Source organism: Corvus hawaiiensis, chromosome 2, assembly GCF_020740725.1.
Source record: "Corvus hawaiiensis isolate bCorHaw1 chromosome 2, bCorHaw1.pri.cur, whole genome shotgun sequence".
In the NCBI taxonomy this organism is placed as follows: Eukaryota; Metazoa; Chordata; class Aves; order Passeriformes; family Corvidae; genus Corvus; species Corvus hawaiiensis.
Genome location: NC_063214.1, coordinates 55145773 through 55152345, shown reverse-complemented (window position 1 = coordinate 55152345; position 6573 = coordinate 55145773).

Sequence of the window (6573 nt, the reverse complement as noted above, 5' to 3'; positions counted from 1 at the left end):
GAATTAGAAATACTTGAAAAGGAACCTGACAAATGAAAGAAAAGATCTTCCTCTTCTCTGATAATTGTGAAATTAACAAGATTGAAAGATGGTTGAAACTAGCTTGTGTGACAGCTTCTGGGTCCATGGTAGCTCCACATATCTACATAATGTCTGATTCCTTCCACAATGGCACTCCGGAGCATAAAAAAACCCAGTTTTTTTTTTTTTTTTTAACTTAAAAGTAGGTTTTCTGTTGTTCAAACCGTTCTTACTGTAATAACCCTGGTAAAATTAAACTGAGGGAAAAAAACAAGAATAATTGTTTGGAGGCAGTTTCCCCTAGGTCTACACTACCCAAAAAGGAAGAAAGAAAAGTTTTAGTGTCACTATCTACTGCAATATCATCAATTAATTGTTAACCCTAAAGAAATGCTATTTTTCCACAAAAACTTCCTTTATTGACACTTCACAAACTTAAACTATGCACTATTTAAGGTTCTTTAAAGCTTTAATGAGGTATAATTCTGTTTATGTAAAACAGCTTTTTCCATAAATTTTCAAGGGGTATTTTACACTAAATTTCTGTATACTAAAGCAAAATTAATTAGTTCTTCAAAACAGAGGACTCTGAATTTCACTTTCATGGCAAATTAGATTTTGCTTTGTTACTATCTAAGAGCATGTGGATTAACTTTTTTAATACCACTTTCCTTTCTATCAACAATGGTTTGAATGTAATCTTAAGATTTGTCCTTGACTTCTTTATGGATATTAATGGTAAAAGCATCTTCTTATCAAAATTCATGTGTACAGCTACATGTGAGTTTATTTCACATTGACTATACCTAAACTTTCAAAATGTAACCACATACCCATGTAAGCAGAAAAAGAGTTATTGGCCAGCTACCCTATTCTCTTCTAGACCTCATTAATTTCCCCCCAACAAACATGGTTACCCCAAAGATTACAATGGCCCTATTTATTACCAAAGGACGGAGCTGACAATCCAGAGAGTGTAAAAATTACAGGAAACATCAATCTATGCCAGCACAGAGCTTTTGCCGTACATTTTTTAACAAGTAATTCTAAAATAGCAACTCTTAAAGATATTTAATTTTGAATCATCCCAGATCATTGTCATTTAGACTGGCTGAAGACTTTCCAAGGTCAGGTTTTTGATGAATTTTGGGCTAATTCTGGTTTGGTGCAATAGAACTGGAGGTGCCTGGAACTGTCCAGAAGGGTAGTTTGTTGGGCTGATTTCAGTTTTTTTATTTAGGTTTCTAAAGTCTGAGTCCAGTTTTAGGCCTTTAAGTTCTTTCTCTGGGGGAAGATGAGAAGACTGTCAGCTATATTTAGTTGCCTTCTCCATTTACTGGCTGTTTAGTTTCTCTCAGAGAGTCTCTACTTTCATTCTTTTCCCTCTGTGTATGCTGATTTGGTTGTCTGTGCATCCCTCACACAATCTATTATGACTGTGGAATATTATACTTCGATCTGATTTTACCTTGAGCCATGTTACCACAAGAGTCACAATTACTCCTTCATTAAAACACTGCTAATTAAACCAGTCCACTCTGTCAGACATAAAACTTTTACTGCCTGCATATTACCTTAGGTTTTTTTAGCAATATTTAGGATTGATACCTGTGGTCATTTTGTTTGTCTTTTACCTGATGAACCTTACAGAAGTACTCGACCTTATGGTAGCTAAGAATGGCTAAATTAGCATCACCAGAGATATTATTAAAAAGCATTTCTATAGACCTTATATTTTAGATAATTTGGAGATAAAATTATTTCCTGCTCAGCATCTTAAAATAATACTTACTATTTATGCATGCACTGATGATATTAGGCTGAAATCTCTAAGATTACCATGATAGTTTGAGGGTTGAATCTCATCTAAATTAATCAGAATTTTACTTTCAGCAATAGTGTAGATAAATCTTTAATGAAAGAAAATGGAATTAATTCTACCTGCTGAAGCTCTTTTTCCTGTGGTGGTTGAGTGGAAGGCCCATCAGTGCAGACCATGTAAGCAGCAGACCAGCATCCCCCCACAGTACACAACCCGCTCAAGGAGAGAAGTGGTAGCCTAGTTACAGCAACATCTTTGTCTTACACCTCTAACCTGGGAATGGACTGTGGGAGGGGATGGCATCCAAATCCTCACTCAGAAAAAAGCCCAAAGGATCTGATTCAGGTTGTTAACAGGAGCTGTGGAACCCAGGAGACACTACTTGGCAACCTCATGTGGCCTGTGGGTCACAAAAAACATTATCCAGAAGGTAAAAAACTACTCCTATGCAGTGAAAATTTGAGACACTTCCTAGGTCACTAAAGTCTTCCCACTTCATTTCTCCTCTTTGAATGGCCTGAGATCTTCCCTGGTATTTCCTGTTTATGACCCTCAGACATCCCTTAGTGACTTGGGACACACACTGGCTGATTGATTACCTACCTGAGGATGAGCTTCCCTCTATTCTTCCCTCTTCTCATAAAATCCCACCTCAGCTACTGTGATGTTCCAACCCTCTTCTGATTGACAAGACCCACTTGGCAAAAATATATTATTTGGGGATTTACTTCAAAAGTGATGATAGTTGGTGAAGAATTTCACACTAAATTCTTTTGGGAAGCAGCTCCTTTTTAAAAGTAATGTTTGTAAAATTGTATCCCAACCCTAGCCCCTCAAACTTATTTTTAAAATGCTGGTGAAAAAAACTACCACATATGCTGTTCTTAGGTTGTTCAAAAAAAAAACCAGTTCGTGCATTTATATTCATAAAACATTCCAGCTGTCTCTCCAAATGAAAAAGACAGTCCTGAAATCTTCAGCCTAGAGCATGTGAATACCACTGAGATTGAGTCGAGGTTATTGTTAACATACATATTCTAAATTATTTAAAATGCTTCTGCTAAAGGTTACCAGTCAGAAAATAATATCAGTTCCCTTTAACTAGTTTAAACCAAAGACCAGCAAATCAAATCAGCAAAACAGCTCTTTCAACATGTCCTTAATCCTACCTGAAATAGTAATATCTGAGAGAAAAACAAGAGAGAGAAGTCTGACAAGCCATGCTGAAGGTCTTTTTGTTTTTGACATAGTTAAAGCATTCATGGAATATCAGAAAATGAAATAAGATAACTTTCCAGTACTGAATATGTTCGCTTTAAAATGGGACCTCTTTTCATTGGACAAAGATGTAGAAATAACTTTAAGAATATTTTATCCAATGACCAGCAGGTAATTACATCTGCTCTATGCAAAGAGAATTAACTATTAGTCTGCAGTTTAAAAAGATGAATTTCTTGAAGAAGTCAGTTATAAGTAAATAAATGAGGAAAGAAGTGTGTAACAGTAAATAATTTTACCAGATTCAAAAATTCAGTTGTGCAGTTAGAGAGAATATTGTGTTTTTGTCAGCCTCAATGAAGAGAAATACAGAAGGACAGATAATAAAGCAACAACTTTTCTTTTGCCCGTTATTTTAAGTCTGGGCAAGTGAAGTAGCAACAACAAACATAGAAGAAATTATCAGAGAAATTTTACAACCAGAAATACTAAGGAGAAAGAGGAATTAAAAAAAAAAATTACTTTGAAAAAAATTAATCCTAGCAAAATCAGAGGACTGTTATTAAAAGGAAACAGGAGAAATTCTCAATAACAATGCAGAACAGACAGGAATATTCAACTAACATTGAATGTCTTCATAATATGGTCCCATCCCAGTCATGAATGCCATATGTTTTTACCTAAAATAATATGGAAATAAATTTTAATACATGAGTAGTTTAAACAGAAATTATTACTGGTCTTCGTGAACAATTAATGTTGCTATTCAAGGAATTCTAGGATGTAATAAAAACATGGATAAAGCCAGGGTTACATTTGGACAACATAAAAAATACAACCTTGATTTTATAATTGTGTCTATGCCGAAATCACTCGAAGGTAAAACAAATGGAGTCCTGATACCTGACATGATCAATACAGAAAATGATTGTGTAATTAGTGACAATGAGCATATCAAATTGGGCAGTTTTCTGGGTGACACTGTCAGATATGATTGATAAAGATGACTGCATTGACATACGCTTCTGTAAAGCAACAGACATACAGCAGTATATCAAGCTAATTAAGTGATTAGCATTGTACAAAATCAGTGTAACACATAATAATTAATTGTGAAATGGCTAAATGGCAGATCTACGAAAGTAAGTATAAACAGCTAATCATCATCCCTTGGGTAATTCCTGAGAAATTTATAGAGTTCTGCCGTTTTTCCTAAGTGAGTTTTTCCCGACATGTGGCTGGTGCCAGGACTCCCAGGCCAGCCCAGCCCAGCGCAGCCCCCGGCTCTGCAGTGCCCAGCTGGCTGGTGCCGCTCCAGCTGCTCAGATCACTGCTGGGAGCTGGCACAGGCTGTTTGATGCACTGGGCATATGTGGCAGCCTTAGCACCAGTTCCCTTGGCCTGGCCTGGCATCCCGAGAGCTGAGTGCCTCTCTGACGAGAAGTGGAACGAGCTGTAAACACACCCTTGACACCGCTGCCTTGGGGGATTGAGCCCCGCATGTCAGAAAATGCTGTCCTCTGCTACTACATAAATTTATGAGTGATCTGAAGAAATGTTTAACAACATTAATGGTAACATTTTCAAATGACATAAAATGCATAAAGCACTGAATAATGCAAAGAAAAACCAGTTTTTCTGTAGGGAAATTGACATCCTTTAGAAAGCCAGGATCATTTGAACATGCTTTTTGAGACAGCTGAATGCAAGGTCATTCATCAGGAACAAAGAATGTAGGTCACGTTTAGAAGACTGGAGACTGTGTCCTGGAAAGCGGTGACTCTGAAAAGGATTTAGGGGTCACAGTGGTTAGCCAACTAAAGAGAAGCTTCCAGAACAATGCTCCAAGGCATTTGGTACAGCCTTCAGATACAGGAGTGTTGGGTGGTGACATAACTGTATCCAATTCTACTTTGACAAAGGTGCTTAAAAATTACAAATGTTTAGAAAAGCTGAAACTGTTGGAAGACTCTTAGATCTGAAAATCTTGATCAACATTAACAGACATGAGAAGTCAAAGTTACTTATTTTATCCAAAGTGAGATTAAGAAATGACTGTATTGTGGTTTATAAAGATGCATTCACAGGGGTCTTAGAAATAGACAATATTTCAAAGTCTGTCCAACAAGGAAAGAGAATTTTGTATTACGAAAACAATATGATTCTATAACTGTTGAACCATCTTATTCAGGCTTTGTTTCTATTTGGAATTGCATTGTTTTAATTCAAATGGAGAACAAACAAGAAAAAAAGGTAAAGAAAAAGAGTATTTTAAAGTGTTTTAAAATAAAAGCATGGTAAGCATGCTTGACAAAGGAAAACAGACTACATTATTGTGTTGTCTTCATGTTAGAAACAAAACTTCAAATGAACAAAACAATGCATTTTAAAAGATACTTTCCTACTGGGTTTATACTTTTGCCTTGATTTATATTGTATTCTTTTCTTTTGACCTTTTTTTTTTAATATAGTCAGAGTGAAGGTCTTTCTTGAACATCTGTGGAATATTTTGCACACTTAGGCTAGATGTAAATAATACATGTCAGAGAGATGTAAACACCAATGGGAGAAATAAATTATGTACGTGAACACAGGGCACTATAGCTAAAGTAATGAGTTGAAACGTAAGAAACTTCCATTAACCTGATCATCAGAAAAAAAAGCCCCAAACCTTATAAATGGAGGAATTCAACTTTGAAGAGCGGTTTCCTTTGGGGAGCAGAAGTCCCAAGACATTTAAATGAGACATTTAAAATGAACTGGACAAAATAGCACTGAAGAATGCTAAAGAACACTCCTTTGTCAAGACCATAATGGTATTTTCCATCCCTAATCTTTGTGATCTCCCATTTTTTCTTATCATTTAAGACTGTCATGAATATTTTGATTTTTGACCTACAAAAGAAGTGGTTTAAAGAATAAAGTTTTGTTGCAAGACTACCAGAATTCTTTATTAATATTAGTTTCAATTCTCCCCCCAAGTATACCAAAATTACCAATATCACTGGTATCTCTTTTGTCTAAGCACAGACCAAGACATTTGCAAACCCAACAGAATAAAAAGCTGGTGAAATACTCAGTGTGGAGGTGCTCATTTTTTAGGAACTTGCACCTGAAAAACAACAGTTTTTATAGTAAAGTGACTCTGCACCTCACTGCCCATAGGGGAAGAATTAAGTGCATTAGAACAAGATCCACGAAAGGTAAGCTAGGTGGTAAGAGTGTGCTGCAGACACAACTGTACATTGAATTCTGAATCTTTCTGATGTTCAGGTATTTTAATACTATTACTCATTTGAGCAGAAATTTTTCTGAAGACTTTAGGTGCTCATTTCTCTTTCAAAAACTAAGGAAAAAAGTGTAGCCAGAAGACTCCTGTCTGCTCTATACCGTAGTGATTAAGAAACTCTTCCAGGATGATGAAGACAGGGCAACAATTAATTTTTCTCCTTTAGGGAATCTCCTGTCTCCTAAGAGCCTGTATATGGACTTCTCTAGGGGAAAAGAAAAGA